This window comes from Grammomys surdaster, unplaced genomic scaffold (genome assembly GCF_004785775.1).
Source record: "Grammomys surdaster isolate TR1022 unplaced genomic scaffold, NIH_TR_1.0 137, whole genome shotgun sequence".
Lineage (NCBI taxonomy): Eukaryota > Metazoa > Chordata > Mammalia > Rodentia > Muridae > Grammomys > Grammomys surdaster.
In genome coordinates, this window is record NW_021604595.1 from 5,635,238 (window position 1) to 5,662,152 (window position 26,915).

General features: G+C 44.5%; 1 pseudogene; it reads right to left on the reverse strand.

Annotated features, from left to right (window-relative positions):
- Positions 1-23,908: 23,908 nt before the first annotated feature.
- On the reverse strand, positions 23,909-25,357 carry LOC114617521 (annotated as a pseudogene).
- Between the last annotated feature and the right edge of the window lie 1,558 nt (positions 25,358-26,915).

The following is a 26,915-nucleotide window of genomic DNA, read 5'->3' on the forward strand; positions in this document are numbered from 1 at the left end:
TTGGTAACAGCTATAGAATATCATGTCCTGAGCCTAGCTGTACAATCTACACTATGTAATATAGGTAGTTATACATTGTATATTATGTCATACATATAGTAATATAGAATGTAATTTAAACATAGCTACATATTTTTTTAAGTGTTTGGGAATTAGGGATCAAGGTCCTACTACATGCAGAGAGTTCACGGTTGGAGGAAAAATTTGTTATGGTTAAATCTGGAATGTCCTTCCCAGGCTCAAGTTTTGAATGCCTATTCCCCAATTGGGCATTTTTAGGACTTTAGACATCCAAAGATCCAAGGAGCAAGTGGTTTCTAATACAAAATAAAAAAGGAACACAGGAAAGCAGCATCTTTTTGTCATTGTCCTTTTGCTTCAGTGTTTTAGTCACCTCTGTGTCACTGTGACTAAAATACCCAACAGAGAAAAAAAAAAACCATTTAGGAAAGAGAGAGTCACCAGAGCTTATGATTTTAGGGGGTTTCGGTTCATCATAGGAGGAACGTATGACAAAGCAAAGTGTGGGGGAGGGGCTTACAACACAGCAGACTAGGAAGCAGGGAGGGAGGCAGGAGCCAGGGGCTCCACCTCCACCTCCACCAGTGAGAACCTACCTTGGAAGGTTCCACACCCCTCTTTTGATTTTCCTTGGCTAGTATTTGATCAGGTTGTAGTTCTTCTTGATCAGAAATTACACATGTTATCAGATTTTAGAATTAAAAGGCAAGTCAGAAGCCTTCGTTGGAGTGAATGGGCGTTTTGTTTGTAACTGGTTGGCTGGTTATCATGATGTGTGCATAGGTTTGAGAGAAGGAGGTAAGAGGAGACAGTGAAATGGTGTGGCACAGATGGGAAAGGGGGATGATAGCTCCTGAGCCTCGGGTCCATCCTCAGCTAAGATGTAACAGGAACCTGGTAAAGTCCGAAGCGATGAGACATGGCTTAGATGACAAACCTTCAAATGAGGTTTTCCTAATGAGGTGAGGCGAAGCCTGGAAAACAGCTGATGCTTGCCTATTCAGAGGAGGGGCTTTCCACCAAAGGCACGCCAAAAAGAGGCGTCCTTTTTTGTGGAAAGAGGAAACGAGAAGGGGAAATGACATGAAAAGTCTAAATCAAGGGACCAACCTAAGTAATTGTTGACAGATCAGGAGCCTAAAAGGAAGTTGAGTAAAATAGTATTGCTTTGAAAAATCAATGGCCTTGAATTTCTATTCCTCCTGCTTCTTCCTCTTGGGTTTACGTCTATGCACTGCCATGCCTGCTTCATATAGTTGGGGTCTTTTGCACACCAGATAAACACAGCTGAGCTACATCCCAGCTCCCAATCTTCTCTTTTAACAGACACTCAGATTACTTGATTTTTTACTCTAAGTACCTTCTTAAAAACTCTACTGCCAAATGCAGTCACTTGCCAAAGTTCTAGGAGTTATGACTTCGACATTCAAACAGGGACAGGCCAAGAATCTATATAATTCAGCTCCTATTGTGCCTGAACGACGAATGTAATTATCAATTTTTGTAGAATCTCTATACATTAAATCTGGAGCCCTTTCTGCCTTTGCATGGAGTTTTCCACATATGAAGTCAGCCCCTTCATCTTGCAGCTTCAGCACCAAGGTTGCAATAGCATTTCCTGGTGAGAGATGCTCATTCCGGCTTCCCACTCCAGATCTGTTAGATTAGCTATCCTAGACTCTAAGTGAGCTTCAGGCCTGCCTCACTGGAGAACCTGGCTTTAGGAGTTGGGTACAGGACAGCTGAGCTTCAGAGTTGGTTTCAGTTGTAAATTCTGGTCATGCTGTTCCGGAGTCCTTTTCTAAAGGATGGCTCTCTTGAGGCATCAGGTTATGATTGATGGCTGGGGTCTGTCATACAGCAGCAATTAAATCTGTGCCCATCTGTCTTGTATCATTCAACATTCAAATATCATCTACTCATTTGAGGGTTTAGAAGGAGGAAAGGTTCAACAGGAAGATTTCTCATTTGAGGAATGAGATTCCTTGCTAATCCTGTCTTCAATTTTCCTATCTTGAAAAATGTGAAATTGGCGTTTCTTTTCTAGCTGGGACAGTCTAGGCATCTGTATGAATGGCTGAATGCAACTCTTATGTCGGCAGTGGTAAGAATCGTGTCACTGTGGTATTCGTTGAACAGTCAGACCAAACATCCATAATGATGGCAGGCCCAGTGTTCTTCAACTTGGTTCCCTTCAAGTTGGATGTCACAGAGGTGAGCGCAAGATCTGGACACTGTTGTCTTAATCCATTGTTCAGTTACTATAACAAAATGCCTGTTGCCCAGTAATAAAGTTTTCTTTAGGTGATGGCTTTGGAGGTTCAAAGGCGTGGTGCTGACATCTAATTGTTGCAATGAGGGTCCCATGGTAGATGGGTTCCCAGTGGGAAGAATGCGTGCAAGAAGGGTGAGCAGCATGGCAGACTGAGATTAGGAAATGTTCCAAGCTTCCTTAGAACATCCATTCACCATCACGACAACTAATCCATCCCCTGTGATCTAACCCGCTCCCTCAAAACTGTTTGAACTCATTAATGATCAAAAACCGACTTATTTATCTCCCGATAGGCCTGAGTCTCAAAGATCCTGATGCTGCCGTGCAGACAACAAGGTTTTTACCTGAGACCTTGAGGGGACAAACTGTATTCCAAATGCAGTGACCATCACTGATGTATCTTTAAGATATATCTTAGAGTACACACTGGGTGCTTGATAAAAGTGGGAGGACACAGCTGAGATTCAGCATGTGGCCCCCAGTACTTCAAACTTCCCCACATGCAGGGTGTAGTTTCCGCTTCGAACAACCTCAGCAGAACCATGGGCCCTGGGGTGGTTTCCTCATCAGGAATCCTGGTTTCTGTGCTCCTTTCAGCACCTTTAATTTGTTTTTAAATAAATGTACTTTTATTGATGTCCATGTGTAGGTGCCTGCTTGTCTGTGTGTGTACCGCATGTGTGGAGTTTCTTGCAGAGGCCAGAAGTTATGGAATCCCTTGGTGCTAGAGTTAGAAGTGGTTGTGAGCCACCTGATGTGGGTGCTGGGAACCAAACCTGGGTCCTCTGTAAGAGCAGCACATGCTCTTAACCACTGTGCTATCTCTCCAGCCTACCTCCTACTCTACCTTAGATTTTTAAAGATCTCTTCCTCAGAACTACAATAATAGGTGGGGAGGGTTTTACTGGACCATTATACTGCATCCTGGAAGCTCAGGAGAGTTAGACACGTGCCCAGAATCACAAGAAATGGCTAGAGAAGGAGTTAGAAGAAAACACACTTGGTTGGTGCTGAGGCCCAACCACATCTCTGACTGAATCTTTTCTTTATTCATGGACTGAGAAGAAGGAAACTCCACCCTACAACAGACCTTCTGAAAAGCGAGGATGCCTCCGTGTTCCTACTCTGAGTGACCACAGGGTTCTGAGCAGCCTCTCTTCTCCCATCAGGTGAAATTGATTTTTAAACACATTCAATTGATTAAAGCATCGGGTGAGGATGGAGCTGGTGAGGAGGCAGAATAAGAGCTGTTTGGTTCTTATATTAACTTCCTTCTTGTGGAGGCATCCTGTGCCTGGGGAGATGAAGACTGCTGGGTCCTCTCATCCTGGCAAACTGCGGCTCGGCCTCTGTAGAAGGAAATCCACAGTCAATGAAGGGCCACTGAGATACAGCTGCATGCCTGTTCACAGGGCAACAACAAATCAGCAAGCTGGGTCATGTCCTGCACGTGTGTTGGTGCCAGGGATGCTAGACAAACCATAACTGGTGTAACATTTGCTGATGACTCTTTAGAGGCATGGATGTGTCTGCCAGTAATGACATCAGTATGTGGGGTTTACTTGAATATAGACATTAATTTGATTTCCTTAGGCTTCAGGGCCAAAACTTCAGGTGTAACTTTCTGTAGACAATGTATCTGTCTGCTTATGTCTGTGTAGAGGTGTACTTACATTGTTTTGGAAAGATGGTTGTCTAAGTAACACACACCCCCTAATAACTTCAAAAATAAAATAGCCACCCAAGCATTTTGATATGGTGTTTTTTGACCAGCTCCCAAAAGGTTTCTGCCTCAGTCAAACTAAAGTTCATTTTGATGAACAGTGGCTCACTCCCTTCTTTGTTTCTGGAACAGGGATAGTTTACAACTTCTAAGTTGCCTTTGTGGGTCTGAGCTCTCTTCCATGGGTGACAATCTAACCACAGGATAGATAGTTTTACTTATTTGTAAGTTTGTGGCAACGTCAGGGGACATTCAGACATTTTTGTGAGGTTTAGACCAGAGCTGCTCCACAAGGCATGTTTCTGTCCTTCACAACAAGTACCAGCCTCTGATGAAACACCTTGGCAAGCCCCTTGCTCCTAGGCTGTGGGATCCCTGGGACCTCCTCACTTCCCCAGAGTAGCCAGATCTCCCGCTCAGAAGTGGCTTTCAGCTCCATGGACTAGCTGAGCAGATAGGAGGCCGAGACATGATTTCTTAATATTTTCTGCTTTTTGCCGGGTAATATTGGGAATGTGGGTCTCGGCTTTGTGTTCAGGCTTCCGTGTCTCAGAGGACTTCTCTCACAGTTGGGATCTCAATGCTCCCTAGTGATCCATAGGATAAAACCTCGGTCCACAGCTTGGTGAACTAGCTCTTGAGAGTTGGTAGGACCTTTAAAATGTGGAGTCCAGCAGGAGATCTCCAGCTGCACTGTGCTATGCCCTTAAATCGGATTGCAGGATCCTGGGCCCTCTCTTTTCCTCTCTTCCATTTCCCAGATACAAAGTGTATTGCTTCATATACTCATACTGTGATGTGCTGGCCCAGATCAGAAGCCACAGTGCCTGGGGCTAAAGAGATGGCTCCATGACTGAGAGCACTGGGTTCAATTCCCAGCACCCACCTAGCCGCTTATAGTTATTTGTAGCTCCAAGATCTGACACCCTCGCACAGACATACATATAGACAAAACACCAATTTGCATACAATAAATAAATTATTAAAAAAAAAGAAACCACAGGGCCAAATGATCACAGATCAAAACTTCTAAATGTGAGAGACAAAATAAGCCTTTCTTCTTCATCTCTAGATGAGCCAGGCGTGTGTTCTCACACTGGAGAGCTCACCAATGCAGTCTTTCTGCTTATTTGCTCTTATGGGTGGAAGATGCGCCTAGTCTCACTGCGATTTGATATGCCAAGGCTAGTTGATATTTATGGGAGCCCTTATCTTTTCTGAGGAAGAGGGGGCAAGGGGTGGGTAAGGTGGGGGAGGGGAGAGGAGGAGGAGGAGAGACTGAGAAAAGAGGAGGGAGAGGAAACTCTGATCAGGATGCAAAGTAAATAAATAACTTAACTAATAAAAACACTACATATTTGTCTATTTATTTAGCATGTGTGTATGTGTGTGTGCAGGCACACACACATGTGGGCATGCACACATCATGGTATTCATGTGGAGGTCAGAGTACAGCTTGTGGTGATGGGTGGCGTGGGTCTCCCCTTCCACTCTGTGAGTTCTGGGGATTGAACTCTCGGGCTTGGCAGCAAACACTGAGTCATTTCACCTACCCTGTTATGGCTTCTTCAGACATGGTCTTACTTACCTGATAGCACAGATAGACCTGAAATTCATGATGGAGCTCAGGTTATCCCTGAACTCACAACAGCTCTCCTGTCTCAGCCTTACAAGCACCAGAACTACAGATATTAATATGTTATCCAAAAACCTAATCTGTATCCAAAACTTCTTAATTTGTCCTGTGGATCTGCTAATGATACGAGCTGATTACCCTGTTTTTATAAATGAAGAGGCTCTTCCAATTTCCTGTGCTTCCTCCTTCCACTTTGTGCTTCAGAAAAAGCCTTCCCTGGATGTACGATCCGTGGGCTGGAGGAGCCATGTGATCAGGCACCCATCCTATTCCTGTGACTTACACAGCTCAGTCCAAACACAAGGTGCCCACCAGGCAGGTCCTCTCGGGGTTCCTCCTGAGAGCCGAGGGTTGCCACATCGCTCATGAGACCCCAAGAGCTGAAAGGCTCCCTCAGGCTGGGATGGTGTGCTGGGTTAAGATTGTGAAGAACAAGCAGAGGAAATGAGTTATGAGGGAGGAAAGCAGGGCTGTACACAAAGAGACGTCAAAGAGAAGCACAGATACTAAAAGCACGGTTTTACTTCCCAGTTCCAGAATCCGTCTCTGCGAGGCCTGATTGTGCTTCAGTTGAATTTCGCAAATGGTGGTGATTCACTTTGAATACTTATGCAGCTCCTCCCTTTCTCTGGAACCAGCTTCAAGAGTCTAGTTTGCAACCTCAAAAAGGCTGACTAGACACGGCTCCCTTGTGAGAAGGTCTATAAAATGCAGTCTGGGCTCCTGGGGACATTATTTTGCCTTCCCCCCTTTGTTTTTTGCTCAGTGGGACAACGCAGGGGAAAGATGATTTTGGGTGTCGCGGTTCTAGTTTTTAATATTTGTCTGGGTTTTACCTCTGAGCATCCATGTCTTCTACTGTTTATGGCTTCTGGGTAACTCTCTGAAAATCACATTATCATCAATGAGGTTTTTGCGTGCTTGTTTTTGTTTTAACTTTTGGTGTGCGTGAGTGTATGTGTGTATGGTGTTTGTACAAGTTTATGTGGGTGTGTCTTAATTGCTCTTCTATTGGTGTGACAAACACCATGATCAAGGGAACTTAGAAAGCATTTAATTTATGGCTCACTGTTCTGGAGGGTATTAGAGGCCATGACCATCATGGCAGGGACTTGCATGCCTGCATGGCAGGAGGCGTCCAGGCAGGCTTGGCCCTGGAGCAGTAGCTGGGAGCTTCCATATTAAGACAACCATGAGAGGGGAGGGGGAGGGGGAGAGGAGGGGAAGACGGAGAAGGAGAACTAACAGGGCATGGTGTGGGTTTTTGAAACCTCAAAGCCCACCCAGTGGCATATGTCCTTCAACAGTGCCACACTCCCTAATCCTTCCGGAAAGTTCCACCAGTGGCAGACCCAGGATCTAAATATATGAACCTATGGGAGCCATTTTCATTCATACCACCACAGGGTATGTATACACACCTAGCCAGGCCACAGGACATCTTTATCGTTCTCTACCATATTTTTTGAGACTAGGTCCCTCAGTAAACCTAGAGATCCTTGATTGGCCAGACTGGCTGGCCAATGGGATCCAGAGAGCCTCTGTGCCAGCCACCTCAGCTCTGGGATTATGGATAAGCACAGCCATGCCTGTTCTTATACACATTTTACTGATGTCACTGTCTTCCCAGCACCGGTTCCCACCCACCTCCTCTGTTTCTTTTTTAGAAATTCTGGGACTGGAAATCACAGTGTAGAACCCCAAGTGCTAGTATTACACTGTGTTGTTCCGTATTGAGGTAGTCAGCGCTTTCTTTAGAACAAAATAAAACACCACCATCATCCTGCAAGCTGAAGGGGCTATTTCTAAAAGGGATTGATGGTATCATAGCATAAATGCAGAACAGACACCTACTTGGATAAGAAAGAAAATATGCTTGTTATGTGTTCAAACACAGATGCGCTTCAGATGTTGCTGTTATTGTTGTTCACGGATGGTCTTGGCAGCCATGTTGGTAGGAAGTGAAGACACCTGGCTTACATTACTATGACTTGTGTTTCTGCTTGGGCTAGCTCACAGGCAGAGGACGTGTGCCTGCTCATGAAAGCTGTGTTTGATCCTTTCCGGGGATTTTCTGAGTGGTGTTTTTTTTGGCTCTTTCCTTGAAGTTGGTATCTTTCTGTGCAGCTACCCAGGTGGGTGTGGTCTTCTTCCCTTACCTAAGCCAGATGCTTGGGCTTTCTGATATACTCAGCATCCAGCCTTCTCTTTGCCAGGCCTGCCAAGTGTCACATTTTCTTTAATCATTTAAAATAATTAGTAATTTAGGTGCGGCAGGATATGAGTCTATGCAAAGGTGGGGGGTTTCCCCGCCCAGCTCACCTTTTCTCTTTCTTGCTTGCTTTTATCGACCTGAAAAACAAGACAGCAGATTCTTAGACTCCGGGACACCATCTGAGATCCATTGTCCTGTTTACTGACCATCTTTCTTTGGTGCTAGTTGTGACAATGAAAAGATTGTTGAGCCAATTAACATAGTAAACTTTAGAAAGCTCCAGGCAGCTACTAGTTTTAAATCATATGTAGGTGTTTTATAAGAATAATTATGTGTGTGTGTGTGTTTAAGTTACACATTTTTAGCTTTTTTTTTTTAATTAAAAATTTAGCTATGTGTCTATGTGTCAGGTGAGCATAGTGTCGGTGGAGATCATAAGAAGGTGTTGAATCTAGAGCTGGAGTTACATGTGGTTGTGAGTGGTGGGTTCTGGCAACTAAACTTGAGTCTTCTGCCAGAGCAGTATGCTCACGCTCAAACACTGAGCCATGTCTCCAACCCCCAAACAATTGTAAGATCTGCGACCAGTTCCACGGGAAAAGAAACAAGACCGGTTCCACGGGAGTGGGATTTATTAAAGATAGAGGGGGGGAGGGGGGAGACCGAAGATGGCGGAGAGGAAAGAGAGAGAGATGGGGGAGCTCTGCCTGTTTATACAGATGAGGATGATGACGCACTAAGTTTGGGCCTATACCAACAATTGTGTTACAGGGATACACGTGTTAATGATAGATGTCATTGTCTCCTAGCTGTGGAAGTCTGGGTATATACATCTGTTGGTAGACCTTGGGATATCTGGAGTCTTCTAGTTGATAACAAATGCCCCGTGTAGATGATGGTAAGGCCGTGGTGAGCTCTCTGACTCTTCCCCAGTCTGGTCTATGACTTTGCCCTTCTGGGGTGATTGTCTTGTGGAGGAGGCTGCCTTCTAACCTAACTCCCATCATGGTGGTTTATGTCAAAGAAAACTGAAATGTTGCTTCGGGTGGGAGGCAATATTTATGATGACTACCTGGGGCATCCTCACCTCTGCTTTGTCTTCCTGGTGAACCCTGGGTATCACTTGTGCCTCTTTGTCCTGAATTATGTGGCCCTATGGTCCACCTTTGGGCCAAGCTGGATGCAGAATTTAAAATCACTCAAGATTCTTCAAAACAAGCAGAGACCTCTCTGTTTGTTACATGAGGGATGCAGAATGGAAGACTTATGTCAGATGACTTAACACTCTCCTCGGAGATAGAATCCTTTCCCAGTATGGATAAGGCCCCCGAGTTCAGGCCTCAGCACCTAGAAAAAATATTCTTTATTGGAGATTTCTGTTCTCAGCAAGGTCTGTTGGTTTCTTCCCAGTGCTCAGTCTTGCTGGCTGCCCATTGCTTCCATTCACCCTTTGCAAGTTTTGTACTGATTCTCATCTTTCTGCACTTTCCCAATTCTTTATCAGTTTATCAAACACTGTGATTCCTAGGACCAAACTCACAGTCAAACTTAGAGACTCCCGCTCATTGAACTAGACACAAAAGAAGGTACTGGTATCCTAGCTTCCTCTCAGTGCTTTGTGGTCTACAGTTTGGAATCTTAGCCCTTAACCAGCAGAGGAAAGCAATAGATTTCCTCTGGATAAATGTGAGGTGATCCCGAGAGGAAGTCTTATTCCAGGTGTCAGCAGAGGAGAACGTCCTCTCTCTAATTACACCAGAAATTGGGAAGCAAAAGTAGTCATTAGGAAGCAGAGGGAAAATTGTCAGATAGCTCTAGGCTAAGAGAAGGTCAGGCTGCCACTTCAGCGTGTCACTCTAATGACAGTGTGACGATGGCCAAGTTCATGGATGGGTAGGTCCTAGCCATCTCTTCCTCCCCAGCTTTCCAGCTGATTCCATCTGAACCCTCCTCCAGCAGCCTGATCTGCCATTATGACTTTGTCACTCTGGCAGTTGCCCAGTAGAGCATGCACCATAACTCACTGATTTCATGTTGTACCATGGTAGCTTCTCAGTGGTGTTCTTGTCTGTTGGAAGCAAGTTGCTGGCAAGTCACGTCTCTTTTGTACGGTGCGCTTGTGGGAGAAAAGATTTTGTCCCTTCGCTTTCCACCAGGGCTCTGCCATAACAAAAAAGATAGGCGAACTAGAGGAAAATGTATAGATTTGTTTCATATAAATTCAGTGGGACACAGGAGCCTTTGAAAGTGAAGACCTGGGGAAATAAGGACACCTGTGAGACTATGGTGGGACAAAGAGAGGATGACCTAATGGCATAAACTGGGTGGGGATGGAGGCTTGGCCGGGCATCTTTGTTCAGATTCTCCTGTGTCTCTGGGTTTTCAGAGATAAGGATGGTTTGCTTTTGTTTTTCCTTTAGGTGCAGAGAGGTCATCTTTCAATCTCTCCTGTGAGGGTTTAATGACCTGCTTAAGGGGAGAGAAGGTAAGAGGGAAGGGATGGGAGAATAAAAGTGGCTTTCTCACTCCTGATTTCTTAAATGTATGGGGGCAGAGCTCCTGCTGTTTGCTCAGCCTGTTACTGAATGGTGGCCTCTCCCCTTCCTTCTGTGCTGTGAAATTCTTTCTCCCTAAGGCCCAGGTCCTAATCTTGTCTTCTCTATAAAAATTCTTGAGGTGTTTTTTTTTTTGTTGTTGTTGTTGTTGTTTTGTTTTTTTTTTTTTGAGACAGGGTTTCTCTGTGTAGTCCTGGCTGTCCTGGAACTCACCCTGTAGACCAGGCTGGCCTTGAACTCAGAAATCTGCCTGCCTCTGCCTCCCAAGTGCTGGGATTAAAGGCATGTGCCACCACTGCCTGGCTTGAGTTTTTGAATAAGACTTCTCTGGTATTCTTAAATTTTAAAAGATAAAAGGTAGATATTTATTTGTGTGCAGGTATGTGAGTGTCTGCCTATCTGTGTGTGTGTGTGTGTGTGTGTGTGTGTGCAGATGTGTGTGTGTGTGTGTTCCGTTACTTGCTTGTGGAGGTTATGGAACAATTTGTGAAAGTCTTCCTTCTTTCTCTCTACCATGTGGGTCCTGAGGATTGAACTCAAGTCATCAGGCGTGGTGGCAAGCACCTTTTCCTGCTAAGCCACCTCACTGGCCCTTACGTTTTTTTGTCTTGTTTTGTTTGTTTGTTTGTTTTTATTTTTCATTCATTTACTGTGGCCACTGCTGCTGATGGTGAGCTCTTAACGATAAGAGGAAACACGTCTTTTTCATCTTCTACATCCTCAGTACCAGCACATGCATACATAATGTATAGTGTGGTACTCTAATCTGTTCTGTGTGTCCTAAAATGTCTTGAGATAGATAAAAGGCCATATCATTGGAGCCCATAGAATGTGATCATATCTTAGAGGAGATACAGTTCTAGATTTCAGGAAACCTATGGTCTGAATCAAGAGACGCTGGAGACAAGCACAGTCACACAAGATGCCGATAGGATGCTGGCCAGCTACTGTAGAAGAAGTAGACACCAGAAGACCCAGAGTGGATCTGACCTCACACCAGCTCTTCTCAGGCAAATGGTTCCATTTTCCTGAGCCTCATTTTCATCTCTAGTAAAAGGACGGTGGGAAGGCGCCTCGGCCCCAGCAGAGTGAGGCTCTGTACAGAGGGGAGGGAGTCAAGAATGCTTTCTCAATCGTGTGATTGGTTTCAGGATAAAGTGAGACATCATAGATAGCTGTGAGTGGGAGCCTTTGGGTCTGGCTATGACTGTGCAACAGTGCATTCTTCTTCCATCTGGTTGAGATAGAATCTGTGGAAGAGCAGGCACTCGGAGAATGTCCACAGAATAAATTAATACATTTGCCTGGAGTCCAGTCACCACAGGGATTATGATGTTCACATGTATGAAATTCTCAAAGAGGAAATAGAAAAAATTTTAAAAAGAAATTATGGCATTCAGAAGCAGCATATTGTTAGAATGTGGACATTGGAGCCAGAATGGCTATGTTCAAATTCTAGTTTTCTTAAGCTAACAAGATAGTTTAGCAGGGAAAGGTGCTTGCCAGCAACCCTGATGATCTGAGTCTAATACTGTGGTAGAAGGAGAGACCCAACCTCCAAGCATGTTTATGCCATTGTATGATTGGTGTATATCACTTTTTTTTGTAAATTTTTTTATTTAAAATTTTTATTAGGTGTTTGCAGCAAATAGTTTGCTAAGTCTCAGGAGAGACTTTGAATTAGGGCTTTTGAACATTGTTGGATCTGTGAAGACTTCAGGGGACTCTTGGGTTAAATGCATTTTGCAATGTGGGATGGACATAAACCTTTGGAGGTCAAGAATGGAAGAAAGGTATGGGGTAAGCCAATGTACCTGGGTATTAAGATGATGAAGGATAGACTCGAAATGATTAATTTTCATCATTAATTTGGCTCTATTTCTAATAATCAGGAATATGTGTGAAGTACACCTTTGGATGTATCTATGAGAAGTTTTGCAGAGAGTGTTAGCTGTAGGCAGAAGACACACTCTGAAAGTGGTCAATATCTCTCCATGGTAGCTTGGATAGGGACAAAGAGGAAAGGAAAGCTTTCTGCTTCTTAGTCGTCACGATGCAAAATGTTCCACCATAGCATTTCCACCCTTGCTGGCCTGAACCCTATGAAATCAAGAACCACAATAAACCCTTCCTCCCTTAAAAAGATATGTATGTAATTAGGGAGCCAATTGTGGGATGCTAGTCAGCCTTTAGTTATCATTCAGCTGCCTAGTAGAGCCCAGAGGATGTGGCCTGTATAATAACAAGTCAAAAGAATTAGTATTGGAGATGAGGGTGTGGCTTAGCAGTAGAGTATTTGCTTAGTGTGCACAAGGCTCTGAGTTTGATCATTTCCTACCTGCAATCAATATTAGCACAGTTGAGTAAGTCCCTTATCTATAAGGCAATGCTTACAGAAAGTATAATTGTGTGGTCGCTAGCAATGTTTCACAAACTATAGTTTTGGAGAGGCACTTCGCAGATTCCAGAAATGTTGAAAACATTTCCTTTCAAAGTAGTCTAAGGTATTAAAAGTATGTGCCTGAGCAGGTGCAGTGACACATGCTTATACTCCTAGTACCTGGGAAGTGGTGGGAAGGGAAATCACAAGCTCTGGGACAGAATGGGTTACACGGTGAGACAGACAGACAAGCAAAGACAAAACAAAACAACAACAACAAACTGAGTGTAAAGTCGAGTTGCACAGCAAGGATAGAATGTGGGGCCCCAAGAAGCCACTCCCTGAACCAGATTCATCTGTGAGCCTTCTTCAGCCAATCAAGTTGACTTCATTTCCTCCTGGTCTGGTCCACACTGTAACTCTTTTATGTTGTGATAGAAACTCAATGTCTGTGAAAAATGAGGATTCTGGGGAAAGTAGCTGAGTCTGTACCTGGGGCAGGAACATCTAAGAGGACAGGCTGGGAGCATCCCTCAATTCCAGCAAGTTAGGGACAGCTCATAGCAAAAGAAGGCAGGGCAGTGAACATGCCAACACCCCCTAGTATTGGTGACTAGGGAAAAGACCCAGGAACTCACAGCTTCCAAGCAGCAGGCCTTGCTGTTGTGTGAGCCACAAAAAGAAAGCAGTATTGGGTATAGATCAAAGTGTGAAGATCAAAGAGAAGAGTCCAGGGAAGAAGAGATTAACTTCTGAGTGAAGCCCTTGCCCAAGGACTTCCTTCCTCAAAGTGTAGTATGGAAAGGTGGTAAGAAGAACCACCGTAGCCGGGCAATGGTGGTGCACGCCTTTAATCCCAGCACTTGGGAGGCAGAGGCAGGCAGATTTCTGAGTTCGAGGCCAACCTGGTCTACAGAGTGAGTTCCAGGACAGCCAGGGTTATACAGAGAAACCCTGTCTTGAAAAACAAAAAACAAAAAACAAAAAACAAAAAACAAAAACAAAAACACACCCAACAACAACAACAAAATAAAACAAAAACAAAAACAAAACAAAACAAAGAAGAACCACTGTCCAGTGAGTACGTCTGTCAAGTGCAGCTGTAGCCAGCGATCAAGGTCAAATCATGTTGACCTGTTATAGTGTGGATATAAAGTGCTGCCCGCCTCCCCAGGGTTCTGTGGCTAAGTACTTGATCCTCAGCAGGTGGTTCTGTGCAGGAGACTCTGACAGACCTTTGCTAGGGTAGAGCCTTTCTGGAGGAGTTGGCTCCTGGGTGGGCCCAGCCTGCTTTCTGTCTTGGCTGCTTTCTGATCTACTTAGACTTGAACAAGCAGGCTCACGGTCCTGCTGCCACAGCCCACAGTTGTTCCTGCAGCCATGCCTTCCTGGCCAGGATGGAAAGGACACCAACCTGGGAACCAAAATAAAGCTTCCCTTCCTTTATTCTTGATTGTTAAGTATTTGGTTACAGTGACAAAGAGGTAACTCATACGGTATGCCTTGATGTAATGTTACAGAAACGGCATGTTACCTCTGTGATGTGCGTGCTTCAAATGGTGCACAAAAAACCAAGAAAACAAAAAAGCAAAGCAAAACAACAAAAACTCAAGCAGGCTCCAATAGAAGGACCTCTATGTCATGGCTGACCTGTACTCAAACCAGCCAAGACCATAGGAAACAAGCAGAGTCTGATACACTGTCATAACAAGAGCAGCCCAAGGTGACACAGTAATGCAATACTATACAGTTTCTGAATAGTTTCTCTGCAACAGAGAAAGGGCATTGGATAGAAACTGAATCAGGCTGGAGAGATGGCTCAGAGGTTAAGAACACTTACTGACTGTTCTTGCAGAGGACCTGGGTTCAATTCTTAATACTCACATGTAACTCCAGTTCCAAGATATCCTATGTCCTCATCTGAGGACATAGGATATCTTCCATAGGTGTATACCACATGTATATGTGGTACATATACATGCAGGCAAAACCACTCATATACATAAGATGAAAATAAGTAAATCTGAAGAAGAAGAGGAGGAGAAGGAGGAAGAAGAAGAGGAAGAAAATGAATCTAAGGAGGCATCCAACTTAATGGTAACAAAAGAAGATCTAAATGAAATATGGGCCTTAATTAATAGCAATGTATCTATTGATATCTATTTATAACAAGTGCATCTGAGGAATGTTAATGGTAGGGGGTACTGAATATGGAGTGAGAGTATAGGGCATATAGCTATCACTGTAGTGTTCTTTAGTTTTTATATAAATGACAGTATTGTGAGGCTGGTAAGATCGCTCAGTGGGTAAAGATGACCTGATGATCTGAGTTCAAGTCCTGGGTGGATAGAGAGAACCTGAGTCTCTCCTACAAATGTGTACCTTCTACAAACAGCCAAATAATATAATAAAAAATTAAAAGAAATGGTTATAAAAGAAAGTCCACTAATAGATGAGGAGAAAGTGGGAAGGGGAAAGAAGGAAGAGTAAGGAGAGGAAGAGCAAGAAGAGAAGGAGAGAAAGAAGAATGGGGAGAGAGAAGGGCAGAAAGAGACCCTGGAAAGCACCCTGCTCTTGGTGCAGACAGTAACTGAACGTTGGAATTCATTCAGATCTGGCACAATTCCACTCTGGAGGTCAAAGCTACACTCCTTACAAAAGCCGCTCCACAGTTGTCTTTAGTGACACAGTGTTCCAAGTGTCTTACTTTCATGGTGGATAGTAACTTTTCCTCCCCTAGACTTTCCACATACTTTTCCGCTGCCCTCGAATGTTCTGCGAGGGAGAACCTCAAATTAAATGGACACAAGACAGATTTCAGGAAACCAGATAACTTTTTATTTATGTGAGCACATAGGAGGTCACGGAGGAATGTGACTCAAAGAAGCTGTCAGGATTTAGGGCACATGTAACATCTTAATCGAAGAAGGAGGTGTACTTATGGAGAAACAAATGGCTCTGAGGAAAGATAAGCAGGCCCTGAGGAACATAGACGGGAGATAATCTTATGACAGTGTGTCTCAAGAGTTTCTCCTGGTCCCGGACTTCTGTCTGGCAGCAAGACTCACTCTGCTCTGACTGTGAAACTCCCAGAGAGGGGATCTGTGACTATGGAATTCTTTTGGGAGAATGCTGTTAGGTAGATAAAGAGCATTAGCCAGGTAGGAAGACTCCAGAAGACATCTTCTGTGGATGCTGAGTCTTTAAATGTCACCAAACTAATCCATATTGACTGTGATCAGCAAGAAACCACTTAGATAGGATTCCAGAAAGGCTGAGCAGATAGAAACTGACCAGGACCTGAACATCTAAGACATCACGGTGATGGCTTTAGTAGCATCAGGGAAGGCTCATATCACAATGGACCAGAACCACAGGAAATAGGGTGGTGAAGATTTGGAGTTCAGATCTTAAGACTCACAGAGTCAACATGTCTTTTTGGAGGCTTTGTAATCGAGACAGCTTCTGCTAGTATCCATGGGAATAGCAAAATCATGGAACTGAAAGAAATACTGAGGCATAGTAAAACCACAATGAAGTTGAATGTCAGGTGGGAGCTCCAGGGGGCTGTTTTGACGCTTAGCATTCAAAGCTGTGCATGTAAGATGGTCTGAGTGATCGTTTTCATTATAAAACTAAAAAGAAAAAGATAGACGGATAGTCAACTGAAATGGGATTCATGCCCAGCTCTCCCTTCAACCTGCTCATCCATCATGGCTGCCCTTCCATGCCCTGCATTCAGATATTGATTCCTTCCTTTTGTTGAAATAATTGTTGCAAAACACAGAAACTCAGTTTGCTTTGTGGCTTGCTGCCCTGTTTTTTTGTTTGCCTCTACGGAGTTTAACTGGGCAATGAGACAGAGTCTCAGGCTCTTACCCCTACCTTCTTTTCTTTATTTCTAAACAAAACCAGTAACTCTCTCCCAATAGCTATGGCAACTTTCCCAAGGGGAAGAAAGTTCACTCTAGACCTATCTTTCAGGTCAGTGTGCACTTGACTTCAAAGAGAGCTGCTTCCTTACCATGTTGGCTGGTTCAGACTGCTGAGATCCCCTCTAGGGTGTGGGAGCCCAGGATCAAGATGCTTGAAGGCTTAAAAACTTGGAAGCCATGTGGCCAGTATCATCAAAGTCAAGTGCCTGGCTGAAAAGTAAGCCAAAGGTGTTAGCTTTGAAGACGGATGCTTTCTCAAGGGTAGAATTCTCTCGGTTTTCAAGGCAGTTGCTGAGGAATCTTTTAAGTTTAATTTTCTTAAATGCATTGTATAAGCTGGGCGTGGTGGTTTGTATATATAATCCTATCACTTGAGAGGCTGAGGCAGGTAGATTGCTATAAATTGGAGAGTAGCCTGGGCCATATGGAGAGTTCCAGGCCAGGCTGAGCAGCATAGTGTCTAAAAGACTGAAACTAGCTAACTAGCCAACAGACCAGTCAGCCAGCCAGCCAGCCAGCCAGCCAGCCAACCAACCAACCATTGAAATAACCAGCCAACGAAACAAATAATCAACCAACTAACCAACCCACCAACCTACCAGCCAACCAACCCACCAACCTACCAACCAAACAACCAACCAATTGACAATAAACAACACGGACTTTCCTGTTCTTACAACTGCTCTCTGGATTCTGGTGTGTTTTAGCCAGTCTTGATGTGATCTCTGTCCCCTGGCATTTCTGATATATACTGAGATATGCCCTTAGAACTATCCAGAAAGTTTGTGATAGACTTTTTAATTCAGCCACCAGGCCTGATGCCATCTCCAAATGGATAATTGTACAAGCCCTCCCCTTCTGCCTCTCTCTGTCCCTCATCAGCCTGGTTCTCCCTCCCCTTGATCCTTTGGCAACCTTAACCACCACTCCCAACCCCACCCCCACCCACCACCCTCAAGCCAGGGACACAATATCCCTCTCCAAAGCAGTGGGAGCAGCTGACAAAGAGAACAAATAGTTTCTTAGCTTTTCAGCTCCACATGGCCTGTCTTGTGAGTAGCTATGCACCTGTTGGGATAAACAACACTCCACATACCATCCAATGGCCAAGAGGCTGAGCTAGGCACCCAGCTCCCACCCTCTTTTCTGTCAAGGGAATGTTAACAATTTTAACAAGGGGTTGGGGGAGGGGAGAGGGAGAGGGAACCATTCTCTGATAATCTAGGGTGGCTACCTGACTATACAACCCAGGCTGGGCTTGGCAGGACAAAGACTGTTTGGAAGGGGTTTTCCTATTCTTGCTCTGCGTGGCTGTTTTAGCTTAATTGTTTCTTGTTCCTTAAACCTCTTTGTTTGACCCTGGCTGGTAAAGGGACTTCTCTGGGCAAAACAAAGTTTGACATAAGGAGAATAAACGGTGTCCATATTTTCTGAGGTGGGAGGGTGGGAGCGTGTACATTAAGGCGTCTTCCAGTTTTCCTTCCCTTTTAAAAGTCTGTTTACTCATTTTGTGTTGGTGGAACGTGGTACCTGATAGGAGCTGTGTTTTGCATGGAGAGGAGTGTTTTGGGCTGTCTGATCATGCGCAGAGTGAACGGATGGAGCGGCTGTCTGATCATGCGCAGAGTGAATGGATGGAACATTTGGAGTGGGGCAGATGATCTAGTATTCTGTCCAATGAGCTTGTTTTGTTTTTTGAGATAGTTTCACCGCTTAGCTGAGGGCGATCTCAAGCTTGCATTCTTCCTGTCCCACCTTCCTGAGTGCAGGGATATTACAGGAGTTCATCCCACTGGCCAGGACACATTGTGTCCATGGAAATATGTCCCTCCTCTACCTCATCATGCTCCTTACCGAGGCCTAACCAAGGTCAATGTCCCAGAGAGCTTAAGGACCTGAAGTTCCTGCGGGATGCTACGATCCGCAGCAGTCAGTGTATGGTATGTAGAGGTGTTTGTGAGGAGCTGCAAGCTAGCAGCTCTTAGCTGTCCATGTGTAGTGGCTTGTGTTGACGTTGCCTGTGACGGGGACTGGGATGGGACACCACCAAACATTGCCACTTTGGTAAGAGAAATACAGGCTGAAGGTGTTCAAGGTGCTGGATTTTTGTTTGTTTGTTTGTTTGTTTGTTTTGTTTGATTTTTGTCTGAAAGCTGAGCTTCCTAAAAGAATTCCAATCTTGTCAGTTCCTTCCCTGGGATCAATTCAGTCACTTTCTCTCCTCAGAGACCAGAGTCTCCAAGTCACTTGAACAGTGTCCTCAGATTTCCTGGCCACTCTCCTGACAGATCTGGGCTAGCTTTTCAAAAAGTCCCTCATCAGGAGGTAAGTTCCCCCTCACTGCCCCTCCCCCACTTTCTCCTGATTTAGGTATATAACCCTCCAACCTACTCACCTTCGACACTCATATAGAGCTGAGAATGTCTATCCTGAGCAGGAGAATCTTCCATGGAGATTACAGACTGGCAGTCAGTTTTTCTCCTGTTAATCTGTCTTTCCTCGATCTAACTTACAGAGCTGCAGCCAACCAACCTAGGAGGGGAGAGGGGAAAAAGGTCCCTATCTGTGGGCTCACTAAGTCTTTTAACATTTCAACAGCATGGAAAATCTTGGAAGATGGGAGCCAGTACCCAGCATAGCTCCAGCTCCCAGCACCTACACCAAACCACTCAGTGAACAGCTAGCTCAATGTTAAGCTGTATGTTAGGGGTTCGAGTGCATGGGCTTGCATACACACGCATGCGCGCACACACATGTGCCTGTACACACACACACACTCACACACATACACACACACACACACCAAGTGATCTAAAATTAGGGTCCATAGTGAAGATGATAGGCTCTCGGGGAGAGTCAAAGGTATTTTGGAGGTCAAAGCAGAATCTATATGTGCAAGTCTTAAGCTATGCCTTTAACATGTACTGTGGCCTGAGTAAATTTGCCTACTTAGTATGTTAGTGATTCATGTGCACATACTTCACCCACACAGTGATTACAGTTTCGTTCTTTAGTCTAGTACTTCATGGGTCAGCAGGACCCATGAGGGCTTTTCCTTACTTACCATTAGGCACCAGAGAACAGTTAGGTTGGAAGCCAAGGGCTAAAATTTCCAGGATTTAGCCATTCAATTCCTCCTGGGATCTTGTCACTTGAATCTGAGGCTGGCCTGAGCTACGTAACAAGACTACCATCAAAGAAAAAAAAATTAAGGTAAAGAGTGAAGAGGAGGAGGAAAAGAAATAGTTTTAAATAGAGAACAGTGTTAAACATTCAGAACATTTCAGAACCAACTTTAGACTCTTTGACTTAATCAGCACCCCTAAAACAGAACTGAACAGTGATGCTGCCTTGACAGAGTGTGTAATATAGTGTCCAGTGTCACCTGTGACAATCACCCATGATCATCTCCCATCCCACCCCTAAGGGACTGCCATGTAGGAAGTTCCTGAGCTGTCCTCCAAGGAAAAACAGTCTGTTTCAAATACTGAGAGAAGGGGGCACATCATCACCCGTCCGCACCACATTTATCCTTTAAGAAAATGCAAGAACAGAACAGAATGAGTCTCATATCTTCTTTGAATATCAAATCATCTCCAGAGTTCAGAAATCTCCCATTAAGACTTTCTTCCAGGTAAGGTATGGTGACACATACTCAAGGGGCTGGCTTAGAAAGATCAACAAAAGCTGGCCTCAGGAGCAAACTCTAGGTTTTCCACCTTTAGCATTTTGTGAAATTCACCCATAATCCTCTTCTCCACTTTCTGGTATTTGTTTTCATAGTTGCTGTCTGTTTATGACAGGCAACCCTGGGTTTTGATTCAGCATCTGTGTCAAGAGTTTTAACTTTAATAGGAGTGGAGATTAAAAAAAAAATGAGTTGATTCAGAGAGAGTAAGCAATGGATAGAATTTGAAGTGATGGGAATTTCATAGGCGCTCTGCTGACGTGTGCAGGGGAAGCGTGGGTTCGGGATGGTCCTCGCTCTTCTCCTATTGTCTAATTATAGCATCCTCTTGTCATTCATGTCTCACTCTCCCCCACCCCCCCACTCCCCAATCTTAAGGGGGTATTTCCCACTTTGCCCAGCTTGATTTACTGTCTGTTCCTCTTTTTTTCTCTCCACCAGTTTCTACTGCTGGGGGATTTCCTTCTGTGAGGAGAAGACTTAGCCCTTTATGAGGTCTGTTCTTTCTTTTGCAGTCTATGTTCAGTTGTTGCCCAGTTCCCTATGGAATCCTACAGAGTGATGGAGACCGGTATAGCAGTCAGGTCAGGCGTGCTCTGCTTGGTCTGATCATTTTAAACATTTCTTCTAGCTCCCGGCCTTGGCGTAGATCACTTTCTTTTCCTCTGTGTAACTGTTTGGTCCCCTCTGCTAGTGGCCAGGAGTAGACTCTGACTCATCTCAGCATTTCGTACAGGACCCAGTGAATATACAGTATTGCTCACAATCTGAGTAATGTGTCATCCTTGGAATCCAGAGTCATATGAAGAATAGGAGAATCCATAAAGACACAGGTGGAGCCAGGCCTTGGAGTCAACCAATCAATCAATAGACACAGGAACAGGTTATAGACATAGACACACACACACACACACACACACACACACACACAATCCTAAGTATAAGAAAAAAACAAACAAAACTCAGTGCTGGTATTTGTTATTCCAAGCTTTAACAGCAGTATTTCGAGAGAGAAAGGCTTACTGATTAACACCAGAAGCCAAGATATGGCCGGCCAGCTGCTCTGTCCTAACTCTGTGGGCTTCTGTAGTCTGAGAGCTCTGCCGATCCCACTTGACTTACACCAGTATGTCTGCTCTTTCTCTGCCATCCTGTATTTCTGCCCACATTGCTGGGCTTAAGAAAATGTGCGTTTGTACATTACGCATAACCTAGGTTGTCTCCTGTTGAATATCGGATTCTCAAAAAAAAAAAAGAAAGAAAGAAAGAAAAAGAGAGTAGTGGGTGTGGGTGAGCAAATAGGAATGCCTACAGGAACATTTTATATTTCTTTTAGACCAATGCTTATTTTCTTGGCAGGCAAATGCTTTTTTCTCACCTTTTGACATATTCCTAATGGTCCCATTAAAATACATTTAGCCTTTTCTCCCTCCTCTGTCTGCCAGCACTCCCAGTCATTTGGTGAACATCAGACAGGTTTTAAGTTCCAAAAAGCAGAGAACAGGCTGAGTTGGAATAGGATCATATGTCTCCCTTCCCTGTTGGGAGCCGACTCCTAGCAGAGACTTTGCAGCCATCTTGAGCCATATACCCTGACAAGAGACTTGTTTTTCAACAGCCCATAACAGCTGAGCACACTCTGATAAACGTCTTGTTTTTCTCACATATCTTGTTTTGCTTTTAGTGCCCCCAGCTACAAGGCACACGTGGTAAAGTGTCTTCAGCTATGTTCTCCTGCTTGTGCTTATATATACCCAGGATTTCCTTTCAATAAAGGAGACTTCATCAGACCCTCTGTCTTGTCTCCATTCTTCGAGTCTCTTGCCCCTCCATCCCCACTCTCTCTCTTGCTAGACCCTGTTGACTGACCTGAAAGGCCCAGGCCCATCTTGGCTCCTCAACGTTGGGCTCCAGTAAGCGGGATACAGTGAAGGACATAGCAGGAATTGGGGGCACGCATCCTCAGTCCTGCACTGGAGAACCTGTTGACTGATGGAGCTGGCTTGGTCTTGGCACTCAAGGTGAGGCAGCAAGAATGAGAGACTCAGTGAGGGACGTTACTGGAAGAAGGGTCTGCGGAAAATTCACAAGTGAAACAAAGGTAATTGCCGCGGGAACCTGCCGCGTTGAGACCAGTAGGTCATAGTAACAAAAATGGGGCAAGAAATAAGTCAGCAGGAACAGATGAAAAAGGCTTTAAAGACGAAAGGAGTAAATTGCAGGCTGCTCTGAGTCAAGAGAACCAGATAAATAAATAGATAAATAGAAGGTTGCTCTGGGCAGAGAGCTGAACAGAAAGACAGTGTTAATCAGTTGTATTAGACTGATTTAACTTTCAAAATGGGTGTGATTCTGAGTTGTGTAGTTATATTTTTCCTCTGGATAAAAGGTCAATGTAAAGGTTTTTCTGGTTACTGGCTCAAGGAAAGGCTGATTTGGGGGAAAAAAAAGGTTTTTTTTTTCTGTGTGTTTTCTGAAGAGGTCATTAAGGTAGTAGTCATATCTTCCAGAATTATATGGATCAGACATGACAGAGGTAGGCCTCCAGAAGACTAGAGTCCAGAGAATCAAACAAAATAATTATCTTGATACTAAAATTTGTTTCGCGATTTGTATATTAGAGAATACACAGCCTTGGTGAATGAATCTCCTTGTCACCTGCAACTATTGATGTCCTGGACTTCAAGCAGGACACAATTAAGACACAGACATCATAGGCTTATCAATTTACCCTTCCCCTTCCCCCTCTTCTAATATCTTAATGCCCATATTCAGCTTGAAGAAGTTAATGAAGAGTCAGCGCCCCAATTCCCTGGACTTGGGGACTGAGGTGGTTAATAGGCTGTCTTTCCAGAAAAAAAGTAATGGTTTTATTAGAACAGGGAGGAATAGCTAAAATTGATTTTATAGCCATAATCTATTGGTAGAAATCCGTGTAATTGTTACTAAGCTGATACAAATTCAACGGTTTCATTGGTATAATTTCTTCTATTAATTCAAAATTTGTGGGTACAAGGCTTAGACCTTTTACTTCTCCAACAGGGGGCTTGTGTGCTGCCCTTATAAAAGAGTGTTGCTTTTATACCGACCATTCAGGCATTGTTAAGTCTCTTGTCTCTCAGGTCCATGCTGTTCAACAAACTGATGACTTTTGTACGACAACAGATAGACGCTATTCAAATGAAACCCATACAGGTCTGTTATTACAGGCTGAGAGTAGGGGATTCTAAAACTTCTGTCATCAAGGCTGATGAGGATTAACCCCGAACCTATGTGCTAAGCCATATAGTCAATGACGGGTAAGAGAACACCTCAAGACCCTTGCTCCTAACTGGGAGACCTCACCATCCTAAGACAGGAACTCAACCAAATGTCTGTTGAGTATCCAAAGACGGGAAAGGGAGGCTGGGGTCCTTTGTTCTGACCTAAAGCAGGCACGGTTTCCGTAAGTTTTCCCAGCCTTCCCTTTTGAAAAAAAATTTAAAAGGGGGGACTATCTTTTAAGTTATTAAGACAGGACTCCTCCTCCCTCTGGAGCGGGAGTCTAGAAACTTCTTCCCCAGTGGCACTGGCAGCAGCTGTTTCTTCTGAGGTGATTGTATCAAATGGCAGCACCTCACGCCTCTTTTTGAGTACAGGTGCTTCAATTTTCTCTTCAGGTTCGAGCTTCAGCTCATCGACCTTGGCTCTCAGCTTCGTGTTTTCACTTTCTGAGAGCTGCTGGTGTCTTTCGTTTGCAAACAGTTTCCGCTCAATATCCAGGGCCTGCTGGCTCTCAAATAACGCCTTCACCCTCTGGATGGACAGTTCATCCTTTATGCTTTCATTTTCTTTGTTTAGTTTATCAAGCTTCAGCTGAAGTAAGTCTGTATAATAGGTGCTGTCTTCTAGAGTACAAGTGTTGTCTGATGTGGAAGGCTTAGATTCCATACTTTCATGTAAGTTCTTGAATTTCTCCAGTTCATTAATTTCCTGTAAAAGGTGTTTTATTTTACCGTTCTTCTGTTCTACCATGGCAAACAACCATTTCTGCTGCTCAAATTCGGTTTGTGATTCCCCTCATCCTCAGCAATGTGGAGATTTGTAACTTTATCTTCATCATCTGATTTCTGGTGAATGCATTTTGCTTCTTCAGTGACTGATATTTGTCTTTCATCAAGTTGAGCTGGTGCTCCATTGCCACCCTTCCATCTTCTACCTCTGGGAACAGAGAGTTTCCTTTGCTGTTGGGGTCTGCCGCCTGCTGGAGTGCATGACCCAGCTGTACCTGAAGATCCTGATTTTCTATGCGCACTTCTCCAAGGCATTATAGTAAGAGAAGGCTTCCCTCTCTCACTCCTCTTTGTCGTCTTTAAGCCGGTTGACCTGGTGCAGTAAGGAAGTGTTGAGACATTCCAGCTGCTCTTGCTTGTACTGCAGTTCATTCACTTCTTCTTTGAGGGCATTCTTCACACCTTCCATTTCAGTTAGCTCAGTCTGCAGAGCCAGCAGCTCTGAAAACATGCTATTGGGTACTCGCTGCTCAGACATTAGCCGGAGCTCCTCTGACTTGTGAGAGAGAAGGTCCCCCTGGTGATCCAGCTTCAGCTGCTTTTCGCTAAGTCTTGCTTCATCTAATTCCACTTTCAGATTTTCTAACTTGTTTTTCAGGTCATTCTCTTCCTGCCTGTGGCTTCTGTGTAGCTGCATTTCTAAGTGCTCCAGCTGCGTTTTCTGTTGCTGTTCCAGGGCTTTACACTCTCTTTGAAGGGCATACTTCTCTTGGTTATAATTCTCCACTGTGACCGTCATTTCTTCATGACATTTATCCAATTGCCTCTGCAATTCCTTCTGCCTCTCCAGTAGCTGTAGGCCATACTGTGCAGCTTTCAGTTGCTCGTCTTCACACTCTTCGAGCTTTTTTCAAAGAACTGTGATCTCTGCCTCCATGTTTTCTGTCTTCAACCTACTCTAAGTGCAGATCCTACTTCTGCAAACCGGCAACCACTGTAAAAAGAGAGCCAACTCTGCCCCACATCGAGCGCCAAGATAACCTGGCCAGCACTGCTGCACCGGTCCACAGGTCAGTCAACAGGCAAGAGAGAGAGTGGGGATGGAAGGGCAAGAGACTCGAAGAATGGAGACAAGACAGACAAAGTCTGATCAAGTCCCGTTTATTGAAAGGAAATCCTGGGTATATATAAGCACAAGCAGGAGAATGCAGGTGAAGACACTTTGCCACATGCCTATACAACAAAACAAGATACTGACATATATCTGAAAAACAAGATATTTATCAGAGTGTGCTCAGCTGTTGTGGGCTGTTGAAAACAAGTCTCTTGTCAGGGTATATGGCTCAAGATGGCTGCAAAGATGATAGCTGCTTTCTGCATAGAGTCGGCTCCCAACACTTCCCCACCCCAGATATGCACTTTTTGTCCAGTGTCCAGTTGCAGCTGGACCCGGAGGTGCTGGGACAACAGGAAGATGTCACTGATGCTGAGGATGGTTTCCTAAGGAGGCTGAGGATGTCTCTTCCACTAGGAGTCCTCTGTAGCACAGTATCTTGACTGCTATTTTTAGACATTCCCACATAGCCCTGAATAGGTGATCACCAACATTCCTTCCATTCCTCTGAGTAGGTGATTTTCTACCATGACTACAGGTGAGGGATGGTGGGAGGTGGTGCTATGGAGCTTCTCAAATTCCCTTCCCCATCTCCCAGAATGACACAAGATTCTTTACAGGAAACTGCCTTTGTCTGCTTGTGGGGAGGAGTGCTGCATGGTGTGGTTTTGAGGTTCCAGCAGCCAGGGAGGGGCTTGGAAGGCTGCTGGGACCAAGAAGGTAAGAAGGGGTCCAGTACTCTTCTCTCTTTTCTGAAGATCTTCCAGGGGTAGAAACCAAGCCCAGACACTGACTCAGAGATTTGTGGATGATCAAAAGATGTCCATCAGGGTGGCTATGATGAGGACCTACAGAAGCACCCAGAGAGGAGGCTGGTCCAGGGTAGAGCAAGAGGAAGCCTGGAGCCAAGTGCTCCTATGCTGATGCCTCAGAGCAGAGGAGGGGGACAGTCTACCCTCTAAGGCAGTGGGTCCTAACATGTGAGTCATGACCCCTTAGAGGTAGAACAACCCTCTCACGGGGTCGCCTAAGACCATCAGAAAGCACAGATTTTTTTACATTATGTTCATAACTGTAGCACAACCAATTTATGCTTATCTCTGACTACCTTACAAATAAATGACTCAGACTATGGTTATTTTGTTTGACTTTGACAATTACCCCTAATCTACTCTTCTAAATGTTGACCTGACTACCTCCCCAGAGGTGTATCCCAGATACTCGCTGTTTCTCCTGGCCGTGTGCTCATGGTCCATCTCCTTTCATGGCGGCTTCCTCTCTTTTCCTAATGGAAGAGAAGCCATCATTGGTTAGGTGAGTCAGGAAAATGTAGCACTGATGGCTGGCAAATTGGAGTCAAAAGCAGTCCAGATGAAGCATA